This window comes from Ovis aries, chromosome 1, assembly GCF_016772045.2.
Source record: "Ovis aries strain OAR_USU_Benz2616 breed Rambouillet chromosome 1, ARS-UI_Ramb_v3.0, whole genome shotgun sequence".
NCBI lineage: Eukaryota > Metazoa > Chordata > Mammalia > Artiodactyla > Bovidae > Ovis > Ovis aries.
Genome location: NC_056054.1, coordinates 98907877 through 98927744, shown reverse-complemented (window position 1 = coordinate 98927744; position 19868 = coordinate 98907877). Strand labels below are relative to the sequence as shown.

The window sequence follows — 19868 nt, the reverse complement described above, 5'->3', positions numbered from 1 at the left end:
CTAAGCTGGAGTTATTTCTGTTTAGAGAGACACCAAAGTCCTCCCCTTCCCCTTGTCCCTTAGTCTTGGGAATGTGAAACTCTGGGGGTCATTCACTCTAACTCATCTCCTTTATGGCTCCCTGTATAATTAGATCCAGCCTTTTAAGGAAGAGAGCCCTGGCAGATATGTCTCATGGTTTATGCATAACCCGATTCCTTTCATGTTTCCTGCTGTAAATTTTTGCTTATAAATTGCATTTTTGAAACCCTATTGTAGCCATTCCTGGGGGTGGGGAATTCCTTTGTAACCAGACCAGTCGGCTGCTATTTGGCCGACTGCTAAAGTAGATTGGAAGAAGAGGCTGTAGAAGAACTGTGCAGGGAGAGCAAGGTAAGAACCTTGAGAAGATTATAGTGTCTGGGGATTTCTGGTCTCCAGTCTTCCTTCATTTTGTACTGTCCATAAGAAATCAACCTTGGACTGCCTTCTCCTCTGACTTCTCCCCAGATGCCTTATAAAATGTTAAACTTCCAACTGTATGATTTTGCCTGTTGCCATATCTTCTATTCTTAGAAATAAAAAAGCTTTTGCCCTGAAGGGATCTTTCTTCTCCCTCGTGTTAGTTTTAAGTTTAATAATTTTTATAACCTCTTTAAACTGGCCTTTTTTCCACTAGCATAGTCAAATAGAGTTCATGATTACACCTGCTTAGGAGTTAATTAGCTTAGTTTAAGAGTGGACTTAATGTGGCTCTAACTTTAAGAACCACTGAAATAATAACCACAGTGATGATAGCATTGAATATAATCAATGAAAGAAAATTGCAATAGGGGATAGTGGTGATACATTTGTAGTATTTAGTTTAACACACTTAGCTGTTGGTCTGACAAAGATCTAAAATCCATCATTCTTAACAATCTATTCAGTCTAAAAGTGTTTACAATGAAGATGATCATCCTGGTCTCTTGAAAAACTTGATAAAAGAAAAAGTCAATTATCCCCTTGTTTGGTTGGTTGGGATAATCCCATCCTATGCATATCTCTATTATGGAATTTATTAAATTGCATTATAATTATTGATTAGTTTAACTAGCCCCTCCAATAAAATGCAAGTTCCTTGAGGGCATATTAATTAAAATTCATATCAATAAAATTTCACTAATCTTTGATTAAGTGGTGTCCAAAAATTCACTAACAAAAAAATGGGGGGTCAAATTAATAAGGTTAATGAAATAGAAGAAATAATTGCGGCTAACCAGCTCAGTTAGCCAGCAGGGAGTTCCCATCCAAATTTATTAACACCCGGCTGAGTTTTGGCAATCCCTGGTGTCAGTTATCTTTTCTGTCTTAAATATTGCTGGGGATGCTTCTGTGATCTATTGTTGGAATTTCTAGGACAAAAACAGTAATTCTAGCAATCTCAGGGTCAGTAGTACCCATTTGTTGGCCTACTTCAAGAAAATACATCCAGAAGATACTGGGGATGTTGAGATTCACTCTCCACTTCTCTGCTTCCAAAGGCATATGTATATAAATATATATATATATATATATATATATACTGGATAAGGAAATGGCAACCCACTCCAGTATTCTTGCCTGGAGAACCCCATGGACATAGGAGTCTGGCAGGCTACAGTCCATAGGGTTGCAAAGAATCAGACACAACTTAGCAACTAAAACAAACAGACTACTATATGTGAGAATAGGGGCTGGATGGCGGATAGGAGCCATGTTCAATTGTCTTAATTCTAGTTTATGTCATTGCAGGAATCTTGTTGTATTGAGTGCTCAAAAATTGTTTATTGAATGAATAAATATAGTTTGTCTCACTTAACATCACCTGAACTTCTTTGAAACTTAGATTAAAAAAAAAAAGATGTAAGTAACCAATAGAAGGACTTCCCTGGTGGCTCAGTGGTAAAGAATCTGCCCCTAATGTAGGAGACATGGGTTCGATCCCTGGATTGTGGAGATCCCCTGGGGAAGGAAATGGCAACCCTCTCTAGTACTCTTGCCTGGAGAATCCCATGGACAGAGGAGCCTGGTGGGCTACAGTCCATGGGTCACAAAAGAGGCAGACATGACTTATTGACTAAATAACAACCAGTAGACGGAATCAACATTTGGGCCCATTACATCTTGAGTATCTAGAGTACAGACTAGTCAATAATGTACAATGACATGCTGCTGCTGCTGCTGCTGCTAAGTTGCTTCAGTCGTGTCTGACTCTGTGCGACCCCATAGATGGCAGCCCACCAGGCTCCCCCGTCCCTGGGATTCTCCAAGCAAGAACACTGGAGTGGGTTGCCATTTCCTTCTCCAATGCATGAAAGTGAAAAGTGAAAGTGAAGTCGCTCAGTTGTGTCTGACTCTTAACGACCCCATGGACTGCAGCCCACCAGGCTCCTCCATCCATGGGATTTTCCAGGCAAGAGTACTGGAGTGGGGTGCCATTGCCTTCTCCGACAATGACATACTAGCAAGTTTAAATTTAAAAACCTGAAAGAGCTGCACTGCATTGATACCTGATTAGCCTAAATTCCATACTCAAAACTGTGCTTAATTTTAGCTTAAAGAGAGGTTTGCATTTGGGTGAAACTGAAGATGGCTGTGGTTGTGACTCTGAACTGAATAATTGGTGCTGGTATAGAGCAAAGTGTACTAAAGCTTCCAACATTGTTGGTGGCAGAAGCAGAAAATAAATAGCAATGAAGGAGAAAATAGACCTTTACTTTTTAAATATATATTATTAGATCCTGGGGCCAAGAATTCATCAGATTATCTTGGCAAAGACTGTACAGGCATTTGTACATAGTGTACTGAAGAAGACATGTTCAGATGTTCTGGAACAGTATTATCATAACAGATCAACTAATCCTGGCCAAAGATGAACTAATCTAACAATAATAATGAAAGTTAGTATTAATGATTAGCAGGTAAATCGTCTGTGGCTTAAGAAGAAAAGTGAGAAAAAATGTGATGGTTGAAAAATGTGGAAGGATTTCTAATTATCACCTGAGTGACTACGGTGGTTTTGCCTCCACCAGGCGAGCAGCTTTGGGAACTGGGGTTTCATTACATGATACTATCAATTTATACAATATTCATTTAGAATCATCCACATATTTATCGTTTCTGTTTCCTCTTTTCCTTTTTGCATCTCCAATATACTATCTGGGATAATTTTATTTCTCCCTAAAAAACTACCTTTATTTTTTCTCTCAGTGCTAGCCTACTTTTGATGAAATCTCTTTTTTGTTTGTTTGAAAATGGTAAACTTAAGCTTCACTTACGATAATTTTTTCTGATGGGTTATCAAATTCTAGACTGCAGTTATTTTTCTTCAGCATTTTAAAATATGTCATTGCCTTCTGGTTTCTATAGTCTCTGTTGGGAAGTCATCTGTCAATTTTATTTTGCTTCTTTGTAAGTAATGTGATTCCATTTTCCCCTTCCCTTGCCCCCTGCCCCATATTCTTTTAGTTTTTCCTTGGTCTTGGTTTTCAACAGTTTTGCGGTAATGTGCCTAGTTGTGGGTGTGTTTGGTTGGTTTGTTTTTGTATTTTGTTGCTTGGATTCACAGAGATTCTCAGTGCGGGGCTTGATGCCTTTAATGAGTTGTGGAAAATTCTCAGCTGATTTCTCTTCAAATACTGCTTCTTTCCCATTCACTCTGTCACTTCCTTAAAGACAAATATTGTGTCTGTTGGACCTTTCACCGTGTCCATATGTCTCATGCTCTTTTCTGTACTTCTCTCTCTTTTTCTCTGTGTCTGGATATTTTCTATTGATTTTTTTTTTCTGGTTTGTGAATCTACTTTCAACTGTCTAATGTGCTATCAAATCTATCTGTTGAATTCTGAATTTAAGTTATTGTATTTATTTCAGTTTTAGAATTTCCATTCGATTCTTTAAAAAATATTTTCCAGTTGTCTGAGGAAACTTTTCCATCTTATCTATTTTTGAGTATATTATTCACTGTTATTTTAATTTGATAATGTCAGGATCTGAATCTCTCATGGATCTTGGTCTGGGTCTCTCTGGGTCTCTCATTTTCTGTTTTTTTTTTTCCCCTCTTGTTTTTCACACATTCAGTCTTGTCTCCTGTTGCTTTTGTAACTTTTGTTTGAACCCTGGGCATTGTGTATAAAATATCAGAAGCTCTTACTGACGTTCTTTTGCTTCAGAGAATAAATACATTTGCTTGTAGCAGAAGTCTAGAGGGAAATTATCCCAATCCAACGGATGACTGAATTCACTGAGGTTTATCCTTTTTGAGGTTTATCATTTTTTGTCTATTTCTAGTTGACATTCACTCCTAAAATGTTACCTTTCAGAGGTCCTAAGTGAAAGCCTAGGGTTTTTATCAGAGTTCCTCTTCCTTGGTGGATCCTGACTCCAGTCTTTGCTCTCCCAGTGTTTAAGGCTGCCAGCGGCTCTGCTCATTCTCCCAGCCTCATAGTCCCCACTTTTAAATCAACAAATGTGTCTAAGATAGTAAAGTTGAAAGTTGTGCTCATCTCTTCATTGTCAAAGTCTTTGTCTTCAAGTGTTTGATGTCTTGGTAGCTCTCTGAACCTTCAAACTGATGCTTTTACTTCAAATATTTTATCCGGATTTTCTAGCTGGAAGAATTGATCTGTACAGATTCCAGTCACAGCAGGAAATCTCAATTATGTACATTTTAAATATGAATTTTCCAGGAACCTCTGATGTGGTCAGTCTGTATTAGCAAACTTGGCTTATAATGTTCATATTATATTAAGAATAAACAACAACAACAGTAACAACTGAGTTTAGATTAGGTGCCCAGGGTAGCATGAGGATGATTTTTCCTGATGCACTGATACAGTGATCCCCCTACCCCTGGTCCAAGGCAATACTGCAAGGAAAGAAACATCCACCTTCCTTTCTCTACCTTTTTCTCAGAAAATCTCTAATCTCTCCATCAGGGTAGAATCCCTGCTTGAATTGTTCTTGTAGCTGTAGCACATATAGTATCATGCACAAGGTTTGTGCACCTGTTCAAGGTCTTGCCCTTCCATCGCTTTCAGTTAGTTGGTAGCTTGAGCAAAATCTCATTATCCAGTACAACAGTCTGGTGGTTTGCAGACTTGTGTTCTTGTCACTATGAGACATGGGGAAAACCATTTCCTCTCTCTGGGATTCAGTTTCCTTATCCACAAAATGAGGGGTGTGGAACAGATGCTTTCAAAGGGTTCCACCAGCTTAAATTATAAATATTTATAAATATAACCAACCTAGCAGTATTTCAATCTTTAAAATAATTTTAAAATATGAAGTTCTAAGTGACAAGATATGTGTGGAATGATTCTGAAAGAGTGAGTCCTTCCCCTAGGAAGTTGCTCCCGTTGTCACCATTTCTACTACTTCTACCTGGAAGGAAGAACACTTAACTGGGTGCTTGCTGTTCATCAGACACGTGCTAGTGATTTTCAGACTTCATTCTCCACTAGAAGCTCCTGTAGAAATTTATACATTGCCAAGACCCCATCCCTAGAGACTTCTTTTTCAGGACCTATGTGGGGTTAGGGATTAGTATTTTTCAAGAGCTCCCATATTCTAATTCTAATGTATAATCAGGGTTTATAAGCACTGAGCTTGGCACAGGGATGCCTACTGCATCCTTACAACAACCAGATGAAATAAATGGTATCAACTCTATGTTACCAGTAAGAAAATTGAGTTTCATCAAAGGGAAGCGTAGGGTTCACAGCTACACAGGCAGTAAGTATGACCTTTTGGTTGCAAGTTCAGAGTGCTTTCCTCACTCAGCAAACAGAGACTGAACATTCTGGAAGTTCAAGCATCTAAGTTAGGTACTTGGAGGGACGCAAAGATGACAGAGGTATGGCCTCTGCTTTCCAGGTGGAAAGAACCCTGGGCCAAATGTCTATTAGTTAACTAGCTAGGATTTTTATACGCATTGTCTATTTTAATTCCAAGAATTATTCTCTAACGGGGAATATTGTCAACCCAAATTTAATACGTGGAAACAGAGAGTCAGAGAAATTCAGCAATTCAACAATTTGCCTAACTCCAAATAGAAGTAGTATGTGATAGAGACTGAATTTGAATCCAGATCTGTCTGTTTCCGAAAGTTGTTTCACCAGACTTGTGTGTAGTAAAGTGGATGGGAAACATACACTAATAACTGTGCTATGAACTGGCATATGATTAAGTGTAATAATGGAGCACACAAACTGGGTTTGAAAAGGCTTCTTGAGGGATATAGCAGTGCTTTGGTATTTGACTTCTGAGGGATTTCCACCTGTGCCTTCTCTTATAAAATATCTTCCAGGATGTTTTAAAGAGTATGATAAAGGTAATCATGTCAGTGGTTTCCTACAGAATTGGTAAGAAGGATAACACTAATACCCAATTAGCAAATGGAAAATATATTCCCCAATATATCAGAGGGTGATTCTGGCATCAGAAAGCAAGTCAGTGTCACCTGGATTAGGGGCTTAATCTGTACTGCCTCTGGCCCTGGAAGGAGGCTGGACCCAGCTCAAATGAAGACTTTAATTAGCAGTAGATCCATCGCCTCATCAGGAGCACTGTCGCCTAGCCACTAGGAGATATGTTGCTTGGTCTTCAAGGCTCAGGGTCCTGCTATTCTCTAACCTGTGTAGCTAGGACCTTCCACGTTCCGGGGCAAGATGTGTCTTCCCTGAGTGGGAGGGCATGCCATGGATGCCTCCTGGCCAGCAGAGCCTAGAGAATTGCAAACTCAATTACTATAAACGCTTTGTGTATGATCATACTACAGTACAGAGGGAAAGAGCAGAAGTCTTAGAATTAGATCTGGTCTTGACTTCTCATCTTGCTCCTTACTAACAAATTATATTTACTCTCTGGGCTTCAGTTTTCTCATTTTAAAGTGCTAACGACAATACATAGCCTTAAGATTATTGGAAGGAATGAATAATATAATGTACTTAAGACACCTAGGCCGGTAGGTCCATAACACGTAGTAGATATTCAGTAAATATTAATGGTAATAAAGGTTATTTGTCAAAGTTTGGCTTTTGGTCCTGGGAAATCATCTTGCTCAGTTTCCCTTTTAAACAGAAGGATAAAGAGATTTTTCCCATCTTGTAAACTTTGCTTACTTGAGATTAGGAAGTAGCATGAAAATCTTGAATGAAATATTCTAAGTTAACATAGTCCCAAATATGTTCAGATGATAACTGGTTCACAAGAATAGAAAAGATTTCAAGTGACTAGACAGTTCATTCCTCTGTCTACAAGCATTCCCTGATTACATTTTAAAGTGTCCCAGGTAGATGAGAATCTATCTTAAATTAAAAGATTTACAGGAGCGGGATACAAATTACAAAACTGCTGTGTTTAACAACTAAGCAAACCCTTTCTTAGAGCTTATCTACACCCTTAGTGCTAGAGCCCAGAATTATTTCTTCTCATCCCTTTGCTGATGGGTAAATTCCTTAAGGACAGAAACTGTGTTATTTTGCTCACTATGGTATTCCCAGCGCTCAGCACATCATAGGCATTTGGTATTTGTTAAATGAATGAATGAAAGAGAATCCCAAAATTCTGAAATTGAATTATAGAATGCTACAATTTGATGAAAACATAGATGTTGACTGGCTCATTCCCAGCCCAAGAGAGAACCATCTTCTCCAGCCTCTAGACAAGGACTCTTCCTGCTCCTATTTGGATACTTCAGTGACCATTATTAACTCACGTTTAGAGACAAACAACTCTGATATTAAAATAAATTTTTACTTAGGTAGAGCTCAACATTTATGTAGTTGTTATTAGGTATCTGTGCATTTTCTCTTCATGAGCCCCTCCAGACTTCTTATCTTCTAGTATAACAATATGTTAACCTTTTCTCATGGCTTTATTTTTCTACCTCCTTGTTCTGGGCATCTAATCTCTCTCCTCTTCAAGGTCTTTAATGCCTTTTTAGCTGGGAAACTGTGAAGTAGACTAAAGTATACTAAGAAATGTTTCCAGAGATTTAATCTGCAATCTGAACAGGCTAGTCCAGTTTCAATGTTCATCAATTCAATTGCTGTTCAGGAAATTACAGTCAATTTTTTGAAAACCCAAAATAAATAGAAAATCTTAAAGCAGCCAGAAGTGGGGAGGGGGGAAATTAGATGTAGGAGAACAAAGAAACAAACTAGAGCTGACTTCTCATAGGAGACAAAGGAGGCTAGAAGAAAATGGAATGACATGTGGGAAAAAACCATCCCTGTCAACCCAGAGTTCAATATTTTGTGATAATATCCCTCAAATCTTAGGTGGGATAAAGCACTTTTAGATAGAGAAAAGCTGAGAGAATTTGTTCCCAGAATTTATTAGGCTAAAGGAAAATGATACCAGATGAAAATTCAGATCAACTGAAATGAAAGACAAAATAAATATGTATTTAAATCAGAGGACTATCTTATTTTTAATATTTATTTTATTTTAATTACTTTGTTTATTTAACTGTGCTGGATCTTAGTTGTGACACACGGAATCTTCCATCTTCATTGCAGTGTGGGTTGTGGTTATATCTAGAGCAACTGCTAAGAGAAAAAAATCTAAAGAGATATAATTTAAAAGCCAATAGAGGAAATAAATGGGAATATGGAAAATGTTCCATTAATTAAAAAAAAAAAAGCTAGAAGGCTGAAAAGGAGAAATACAGGGGAAAAAATCTAGACGGGACAAATAGAAAAGAAATAGCAAGATTGGGCTTAAACCCAATGATCCTAATAGTTACATTAAATGAATATGGACTAAATACTTTATTTAAAAGATAGATTTTTCAGATGAGTAAAAAAATATCAAGACTCAAGTATATATGGTATCTAGAGGAGACACAGTTTAAATACAAAGAACACACATATTGGTTTACAGTCAAAGGAAGGGAAAAAAGATATATAATTAAACAGTAGTACAAGCAATTTGATATGGCTATATTAACATTAGCAGACTTAAGTCAAGGAGTATTTTCAGAGATTAAGAGGGCTGTTTAAAAAAAAAAAAAGACGGCTGTTTCATAATGATAAAAGCGTCAGTTCATCAGGAAAACATACCATCTCTAAATATACATCTAATAACAGAAGGAAAATGTGACAGAACTAAAAGGACAGACAAATATCCAATTATAGTGGGAGATTTTTTGTTTTAGGCTACACCACATGTCATATGGGGTCTTAGTTCCCTGACCAAGGAGCCAATCTGTACTCCCTGCGGTTGAAGTGTGGAGTCTTAATGACTAGGCCACCAGGGAAATCTCCATAATGGGAGATTTTAATAACATTCTTTAAGTAATTTTTAGGACAAGTAAATTTTAAAAATCAGTAAGGATAAAAAGCTTAGAACAACACAGTCAATAACTTGACTTAGTGACATTTATAGAACACTTCACCCTATGATAGCAGAAAAAACATTCTTTTCAAGAGCCCAGGGAATATTCACCAAGTTGGACCATAAGCTGAACCATGAGATAACTCTCAGTACTTTCAAAAGACTCCTATCCCATAGAATGTATTCTCTGACTATAATAAAATTAAATTAAAAATCAATTAAAAAAGTATCAAGAAAAATTCTCAAATATTTGAAAATTAAACAGCACATTTATAAATAACCTGTGTCTCAGAGAGGAAGTCACAAGAGATATCGGAAAGTAGTTTTCACTGAATGAAACAAAACGTTGGTATACATCTAAAGAAAGGCTTGAAGGAAAATTTAAAGCTTTAAATACTTTTATTTAAGAAAAGAAGAAATGTTTAAAATCAGTGATTTCCATGTCTACCTTAAGAAGCTAGAAAAAGAACAAATTAAACACAAAGGAAATAGAAGGCAGGAAATAATGAAGAACTAAAGTTAATTAAATAGAAAAAAAGACAAACAGTGGAAAAATTAATAAAGCTAAAAATTGGTTCTTTGAAAATATTAATAAAATTCATAAATCCTTAGTAAGGTTCATCAATTAAGAAACCCCAAAATCAAGAATGAAAGAAAGAATATAAATATAGATGCTACAGATATTAAAAGGACAATAAGAAAAATTTTATAAATAATTTTATGTCAATAAATATGATAATTGAGATTAAAATAGACAAATCCATTAAAAACATAACAAAATTGACTTAGGAAAAACAAAAAATTGAAAAAAAAGAAAAAAGTTCTAATTTTAAGCCTTTTCATGAAGAAGACAGCCCATCCATATGATTTTATGAAGAATTTTGTTAATTATCTAAGTAGAAAAAATGCTATTCCCTACATAAATTCTTTCTGAAAACAGAGGAGGAGAGAAAGCTTCCCAAATAATTCTACGAAATCAGCATTATACTGATTCCAAAATCAGAAAAGAGGACTTTATGAGAAAACTGAAGACTGTTTTCTTTAAAGAACATAGATATAGATATAAAAAAACAACTCCTCAACAAATTACTGTCATGCTAAATCTAACAATGCATGAAAGAAATAATTTTTAAAATTTTATTGAGGATAATTTATTAAGACCAAGTGGAGTTTATCACAAATATTGCAAGGATAGTTTAATGTTTGAAAATCAATCAGTGTAATTCACCACATTTAGAGAATAAAGAAGAAAAGCCATATGATCAATTCTATAAAAACAGGGGGAAAAATTTGGAAAAAATCCAACACTCAATCCTGATCAAATTTCTCACCAGAGAGGAACATAACCTCTTCAATCTGATAATAGACATCAATGAAAAATTCTACAACTAATATCATATTTAATAGTAAAACATTGAATGCTTTTCTCTTTAGATCAGGAAAATGCTCTTTCTACTTCTATTCAGTAATGTATTGAAGGCCCTAGGCAGTGCAGTATTGCAAGCAAAAGAAATAGAGTATAAACTTTGTAAAAGAAGTAAAACTACCTTTATTCTCCAATGGCATTATTACTGTGGAATCTAAACAAACAAAGAACAAACAAACAAAGAAAAAACCCTATTGGAACAATAAGTGCTCTTAAAAAGTTATGGACAACAAAACCAATTGCAAAGATCAATTATATGTGCCTATGCTAGCACCAAAAATTTGGACAATAAAATTTAAAAGTATTATTATAATAGTGTCAAAAGCATCAAATACTTAAGAATAAATTTAATAAAAGTGCAAAATATCTACTCTGAGAAGTACAAAACATCATTGAAAGAAATTAATCAAGACCTAAACAGAGAACTTGGAGAAGGCAATGGCACCCCACTCCAGTATTCTTGCCTGGAGAATCCCAGGGACGGGGGAGCCTGGCGGGCTGCCATGTATGGGGTACCGCAGAGTCAGATGCGACTGAAGTGACTTAGCAGCAGCAGCAGCAGCAAACAGAGAACTAAAGGATTCGAAGAATCAGTATTGCTAAGGTGCTCATTCTTTGCAAATTCATCTATAGACTTCAGCTCAGTTCAGTTCAGTTCAGTTCAGTTGCTCAGTCGTATCCGACTCTTTGAGACCCCATGAATCACAGCATGCCAGGTCTCCCTGTCCATCACCAACTCCTGGAGTTCACTCAAACTCATGTCCATTGAGTCGGTGAGGCCATCCAGCCATCTCATCCTCTGTCGTCCCCTTCTCCTCCTGCCCCCAATCCCTCCCAGCATCAGAGTCTTTTCCAATGAGTCAACTCTTCGTATGAGGTGGCCAAAGTATTGGAGTTTCAGCTTCAGTATTAGTCCTTCCAATGAACATCCAGGACTGATCTCCTTTAGGATGGACTGGTTGGATCTCCTTGCAGTCCAAGGGACTCTCAAGAGTCTTCTCCAACACCACAGTTCAAAAGCATCAATTCTTCGGCACTCAGCCTCCTTCACAGTCCAACTCTCACATCCATACATGACCAAAATCATAGCCTTAACTAGATGGATCTTTGTTGGCAAAGTAATATCTCTGCTTTTCAATATGCTGTCTAGGTTGGTCATAACTTTCCTTCCAAGGAATAAGTGTCTTTTAATATCATGGCTACAATCACTATCTGCAGTGATTTTGGAGCCCCCCAAAATAAAGTCTGACACTGTTTCCACTGTTTCCCCATCTATTTCCCATGAAGTGATGGGACCAGATGCCATGATCTTTGTTTTCTGAATGTTGAGCTTTAAGCCAACTTTTTCACTCTCCTCTTCACTTTCATCAAGAGGCTTTTTAGTTCCTCTTCACTTTCTGCCATAAGGGTGGTGTCATCTGCATATCTGAGGTTATTGTTATTTTCCCGGCAATCTTGATTTCAGCTTGTGCTTCTTCCAGCCGAGCGTTTCTCATAATATACTCTGCATGTAAGCTAAATAAGCAGGGTCTATAGACTTACTGTAATCCTAATCAAAATTCCAACGGGTTTTTAAAAAATGTAAATTGGTATGTTAATTCTAAAACTTATGTAGAAATACAGAAGACTAGAACAATCAAGATAATCTAAAAAAAGGAACAAATTTGGGGAATTCTCATTATCTGATTAAATAAATATTTTACAATTATAATATTTAACACAGTGAATTGATGTAAACATAGAAAAATAGATCAATGGGACAGAATATAGAGTTCAGAAAGAGATCCATACGTATATAGTCAGTTGATTTTTGACAAATCAGTTCAGTAGAGGAAAGAAAAACCTTTCCCAACATAGTGCTGGAACAACTGGATAAACATGTGAAAAAAATTTACTCTTACCTCATATTACATACAAAATTAATCTGAGATGTACCATAGACCTCAACATGAAAGTTAAAACTGTAAAAATTCTAGAAGAAAACCTGAGAGGATATTTCTTGTGACCTTGGAGTGGAGAATATTTCTTAGAGAGGTTACAAAAAGCACTAACCAAATAGAAACAAACTGTTGATAAATCAGATTTATCACAGTTCAAAACTACTTATCAAAAGACACCATTGAAATGAAAAGGCAAACTACATCTAGGAAAGAATATTTGATAAACATATCTGACAAATAATTTCTTTCCAATATATATAAAGAACTCTTAAAAATCAATCATAAAAAGACAATCTAACAATTGCCAGAATGGGCAAAAGACACTTCAGGAAAAAAAGTATAAATGGCTAACATACACATGAAAATGTGCTAAATATCAGTAGTCATTAGTAAAATGCAAGTTAAAACTGCAATGAAATGTTACTATGTACTGACTGGCATGGCTAAAATGATAAAGACTGACAACACCAAATGTTGGCAAGAATGTGGAGCAACTGGAACTCACATACACTGGTAGTGGGAGTGTCAGATGGTACAACCACTTTGAATTAGTGTTTGGAAGTTTTTTAAGAACTTAAACTTAAACTTACTCTGTAAGCCAGCAATTTAATGCTTAAGTATTAACCCAAGAAAAATAAAATCATGTTGGCGAAAAGACTTTTGCAAGATTGTTCATAGTAGCTTTATTCATAAAAGCCCAAACCCACAAACAACCTAAGTGTCCATCAACAGGAGAATGACTAAATAAATGCTTGTATTTCCATACAATGGAATTCTAGTCACACTTCCCATGTGGCTCAGTGATAAAGTATCTGCCTGCCAATGCAGGAGCCACAGGAGACACTGATTTGATCCCTGGGTTTTGAAGATCCCTAGGAAAAGGAAATGGCAACCCACTCCAGTATTCTTGCCTGGGAAATCCCTTGGACAGAGGAGCCTGGTGGGATCGTCCATAGGGTTGCAGAGGTGGACACAACTGAGTGACTGAGCACACACACAATAAAAAGGAACAAACTAGATACACACAACATAAATGAATCGCAGAAGCATTATCCTAAGTCAAAGAAGCCAGGCACCAAGGACTATGATTGTAAGATTCTGCTTATATGAAAATTAGTAATAGAACAGTCCAAATTAAAGTGATGGAAATCAGATCCATGATTGCCAGGGGTCTGAGAATATGGTCAGAGGAGGGGATTGACTGTAAGAGGCTGGAGGAACTCTTTGAGGTGAGGGAAATGTTTCATATTTTGATTGCAGTAGTGAATATATGACAGTATATCCTTTTCGAAACTTAGAGGATTATATTCTTTAGTGGGTGAAATTTATTGTGTGTAAATTATATCTCATTTAGAGATTATTTAAAAACACAATCTTGTGAGGATAAGAATGTTATCCCTATTTTACAGATGGGAAAAGTAAGATCAGAGAGGTATTAACTTGCATACATATTAACTTTCATACAGCAGATAGGTAGTAAAGCCAGAGTTTAAGCGTCTATATGTCTTTTATGCCAAAGGTCAAGATCTTTATGTCCATAAAGAACTTAAAAATGATTTTGCGTGTGTATGTTTGTGTTTGTACATGGAGGCATCTTCTGCTTCTTCTACTAGCATGCAAGCTCTTCAAAGGCAGGGGATTTCCTATATTCCTATTTTTCTGGGTCTAGCATGCAGACTGCTCTGTAGCAGTCAGTCTGTGTATAGACCTGAGCTTACCCATCACTCCTGTGTGCAGTGACTTTGAATGGATTACAGGTGTGTCTGAGGAACTGCTCCCCTTGTCCTACGGGCATCTGGGGTTCCTGGGCTAGTTGCCCTGGCTGAGATCAGCTTCATGTATTTAACCCTGGGTGCAATGGAAATATTTTTTCTTTTATTCCATGAAAAAGATTAAGAAGCACCGACTTAGGAAGTGCTGCTGAAGTTGAAAAGTAAAGAGAGGGTAACTCTGACTGAGATGCTCTGGGTCAAGGACCTATGGGGAAAAGCTTACTAATCAGAGAGGAAGGGAAGAGAAGGGTAGAAGGTAGAAGGGGAAGAGAAGGTTGGATTGGAGTAAGACTGTGTTTGACACATCCTTGGGGACAGTGAGCAGAGTGGCCAGGTTAGAGCTGGGTTAACAGAGATGTGTTTGAATGAGCTAGATGGATGCTTTTCTGGTGAGGGTCTAGCATTGGGTCTAAGGAGTTGGAATGTAGTTTGAAGTACAAGCTCCTTGTTCAGCTTTCACACGAGATTTAATATGTGAGGCTGGGGTAGGGAAGGAAAGTGTGTGTTTTTAAGAATAACATGCTGTTCCTGGACTTTGTGGCTGAGGGTCCTGCCGGCTGCTGGGACGAGCCAGCCCCTCAACCTGGAGCCTCTTATGTAGTCCGGCTTTCCTTTCACACAGCATTTGTTCCCAGCCCCTGGCTGCCTCCCCCCAGGGAGGACATCCGTGGGGACAGTTCCTGTTTCCCTGCCTTTGCAGCCCTTGCCTTCCTGAATGCGATATGATTGTTTCTCTGGGCACAGTGAAAAGATGCCAGTGGAGAACGGAAGTATCTCATGCTTCAGCAATTTTTTTTTTTTAAAGCAAAAAAGAAAAGGCTATTGAACTTGGGAACCCTGGACCTGGAGTCCTCTCTTCCTGGTGTGGGAGAGGGAACATTGTACCGAGTCTATCAATCAGCTCTGTGGGCCAGATATCCAACATGGGAACGATTTGACTCCCATCCATCAGCTAAGCAGTGACAATAGTATTAAATTCCTTCTTGCTCTCAAACTGCTATATTTATGCTTTTCCCCTTGGGGATCTTGGGGCATGGAAATGGAGAACTTCATCCTCTGACCACTCCCCCCTCCTCACTTTCCACATCTTTATCCCCTATAAATATTCTTTTTTTTTTTTAGCTTTATTTAAAGGAATTTAAAAAATAATTTTATTTAGCTTTGGCTGTGCTAGGTCATCATTGCTGCACAGGCTTTTCTGTAGTTGTGGTGAGTGGGGCTACTCTCTAGTTGTGACGTGCAGACTTCTCATCGCAATGTTTTCTCTTGTTTCAGAACACAGGCTCTAAGGGCTGCAGGCTTCAGAAGTTGTGGCTCCAGGGCTCTAGACACAGGTTCAATAGTTGTGGCAGAAAGGCTCACTTACTCTATGGTATATGGGATCTTCCCAGATCAAGGGTCGAACGTGTGTCTCCTGCATTGGCAGGTGGATTCTTCACCACTGAGCCACAAGGGAAGCCCTAAAAAAATTCTTTTTATTTTTGATTATCTTTTTTAAAATCAATTTTTATTGGAGTATGGTTGCTTTATGATGTTGTGTTAGTCTTTGCTGTATAGCAAAGTGAATCAGCTATTTGTTTGCATATATCCCCTCTCTTTTGGATTTCCTTTCCATTTAGGTCACCATAGAGCATTGGGTAGAATTCCCTCTGCTATACAGCAGGTTCTTGCTAGCTACCTATTTTATATGTGCATGTGTGCTAAGTTACTTCAGTCATGTCTGACTCTTTGTGATCCTATGGACTGTAGCCCACCAGGCCCCAATGTCCATGGGTTTTTCCAAGCAAGAATACTGAAGTGGGTTGCCATGCCCTTCTCCAGGAGATCTTCCTGATCCAGGGATAGAACCCAGATCTCCTGCACTGGAGGCAGATTCTTTACCACTAGCGCCATCTGGGAAGCCCACCTATTTTATACATAGTATCGGTGGTTTATATATGTCAATCCCAATTTCCCGATTCATTCCACCCACCCTCCATCCTTAAAAAATATTTTTTCATCCACTCTTTTATTCACTTGTTCAACAAATATTTCTTGAATATCTATTATGCATGAGATACTGAGGTAAATATTGAGAATAAAGCATTGCTTGAGACCCCCATCCTTGACCTCATGTATTTACAGTTCAGTGAACTGTGTGTTTATAGTGCGTTTACAGAGTTTCTACTGTATGAAGGTAGTTCTCGTAGACACGGAAAGAGAAAATACAGAAAAAGAGATATCATATAGGAGTATACCTCAAAGCTTTTGAAGTCTGGGTTTCTGTCTAACTGATCTTTAGCCCTCTTACACTACATATGAGCATGGCATGTAGTAGACACACTATGATTGTTTGCTGAATTAGTAAAGATCAGCAAACAATCGTAGTTTTTTCAAGAAGTCACATAACATAAAAAGAACATAGGCTCTGAGTTTCGCAGACCTGAATTTGATGTTCGGCTCTACCAACTGCTGTGACCTTGAATATGTTGCATAACCTCTCTGGGTCTTAATTTCCTCTTGTGAAAAATGAGGATAATACTATTGCTAATATAATAATATTATTGCATAGTAATAATACCATTACTACGGGAATTTGGTAAGGATCAATGAGTATGTAAAGTATGTAAGGACAGAAAGTACCTGGCACATAGTGATTAATAAATAGCTTGGTGGCTCAGGTGGTAAAGCGTCTGTCTACAATGCGGGAGACCTGGGTTCGATCCCTGGGTTGGGAAGATTCCCCTGGAGAAGGAAATGGCAATCCACTCCAGTACTATTGACTAGAAAATCCCATGAACAGAGGAGCCTGGTAGGCTACAGTCCATGGGGTCACAAAGAGTCGGACACAACTGAGTGACTTCACCTTCACTTACTTTACACAATTCTTTGGTGTCATCAACAATGAGTAATAAAGGTGAAATGAACAGTAGAGATAAAAACTTAGATAAAAACATAGGTCTGTAGACCTATGGAGAAAGGTGTGGCTACAGAGGGCTGAGGCTCACGTGGAGATGGGGAGGCCCTGAGCTGTGCCTGGAAGGTCACCCACACGTGGATAAGTGCAGAGGAGGCTGAGGCAGGGCAGAGGGCATAAGCAGCAGTGAGGTGCTACCCTCCGGGACATGGCAGAGGAAGGGGTGGACTAGCAGGGAGGGTTCCTCCAGGACTTGGCTCCAGACTGGTGGAGTATTAAGGGTGGAGCTGGCATGCGCTAAGTGGTGTTTAGAATAATGAACCTGGAGCAGTATGTAGGGTGCCAAGAAGGGGAGGCAGGGGGAATAGTTAGGAGATGACACAATAATCCAAGAGGCGTGGGGACCTGGATTCAGGGGACAACAGAATAAAAAGGAAAGTGTGGATGTGACAGCCCTTGAAGTGAAGTCGCTCGGTCGTGTCCGACTCTTTGCAACCCCATGGACAGTAGCCTACCAGGCTCCGCCATCCATGGGATTTTCCAGGCAAGAATCCTGGAGTGGGCTGCCATTTCCTTTTCCAAGGGATCTTCCCAACCCAGAGACTGAACCCAGGCCTCCTGCATTGCAGACAGACGCTTTACCGTCTGAGCCACCAGCTTTAGGGAAGTTTGTCTAGGATCACAGAGTCAATAGCTCCTCCTCCTAAAGATATGGAGTCCATAGGACCCTTCAGAGGTCTTTTCCAAAATCTCTGCCATACTGAGTCTGATTCTGATACTTTTTAAAAAGTTTTGTCTCTTCAGACAATGTTTTTCTAACTTTAAGTATGCCTTGTAATTTTTTTTTGTTGCTGAAATGGGGCATGATAAATCTGGGAAAAGGAACCAAGACAGACTGGTCTTTGGTGTGAGACTTTATGTTTATCTGGCAAGAGTTAGGCTGTGCTGACTGTTTATTGTAGCTTCCTGTCAGAGAATAAAATGTTCTCTGGTGTCCTTGCTTTTGTCTCCCTCGTTGTCTTTTGGTTTCTTTAGCATTTGTGTGCATGCTCAGTTGTGTCCAGCTTTTTGTGACCCTGGACTGTAGCCTGCCAGGCTCCTCTGTCACTGTGATTTTCTAGGCAAGAGTACTGGAATGGGTAGCCATTTCCTTATCAAGGGTTTCCTTAAAGAGTCTTTCTTAAAAACAGTTATGGAAGTTTTTAGGGGGCAGGAGTTGAGCGTTTTCTTTCCCCAAGGTAGGTAGGCTCTGGCAAAATAGTTTTCCTTGAGGGAGGGAGAACAGAGAGCTCTGGGCATATTGGAAAATGGCTACTTTCTCCACCCTCCACTCCCTTGCTGGAAGCGTGAGATTTTTCTCTAATTGTCCCAGTAAGAATCTAGTAAAACTCAGGAAAGTTTAGGGACCCCCTAAGACTGCCCTTCCTTCAGTTTTCAACTCTTGCACCATTCCTCACTACACTTCCAGCAGTTCATCGGTGATCATTTAAGCGCTGGCTCCATCTGTGGACTTCTGCTCCCAGTTAAGTATGTGCGTAGTGGTCTCTCCAGCTTTCAGGGCAGCAGTTTGCTCTATGACCTTATTGTCTGATGAATCTGAGAAGAGTGATGATTTTCCATTTGTTCCCCTTTGTTCTTGTCGTGAGGAGGGGAGCTATAACATTCAAACTCTTTCAATGTTGGGCCAGAAACTGGAAGTCCCAGAGGTCTTTCCCCTTTGAAATAAACTTTCTTTGGTTGGTCTAAAATCCAGAGAAAAACAGTTACCTAAGTTTTTAGAGGTAAAGGGGAGGAATCACTTTGTTTTTAAAAAATGATAATTCATCATTCACTTATTTATTCAAAAATAGTTCTTGAAGGCCTCAGGGTGCAATTGCATTGTGCTGGGCTTTCTGGGAGTTATTAAAACAAACAAACAAACAAAAAACTGTAAGACATGGTTCCTGGTCTAAAACTCATGATATCCTCCTAATTTTATTCTTCCCACCGAAAGTTGTCTTCCACATCTGACAATTGTTTTTCTTCTCCATTCCAACCAGTGTTGCCTAGGAATTAGCACATTACTGCAATCAGAGAAATCTCAGCCCAAATGGTGGCTCTGCTACTCATCAGCTGTGAATCTTGTGAACATTTCTTAGCCTCTCTCAGGATAATAGCCCATCTCAATGAATTTTCATAAGGATTACTCTATAACCACATGGCATGTAGGAGGTAGTTAGTAAATGGTAGCTATTTTAATTATTTTCTCTGATTGTACCAGAAGGCGATCATGTAAAACACATGTAAGATAAAATTTACCATCTTAACAATTTTCAAGTGTATTGTTCAGTATTGTTAGGCATATTCACATTGTTGTGCAACCAGTCTTCAGAACATTTTACTCTGAGAAGTTGAAATGCTCTAGCCACTAAACAATCCTTCATTTCCCCCTGCCCCAGTCCCACTGTTACACTTTCTGTGTTTAAGAAATAGCCTCTTTTAAGAAAAAAAAAAAA

General features: G+C 38.4%; 1 long non-coding RNA gene across 1 annotated transcript in view; it reads left to right on the top strand.

The window, feature by feature from the left end:
* Nucleotides 1-311: 311 nt before the first annotated feature.
* Nucleotides 312-19868, top strand: part of LOC132659531 (uncharacterized) — a 53405-nt gene continuing 33848 nt past the window's right edge. The window contains exon 1 of the long non-coding RNA XR_009600063.1: nt 312-372. This is a non-coding gene — a long non-coding RNA (uncharacterized LOC132659531). The remainder of the gene's footprint in view (nt 373-19868) is intronic.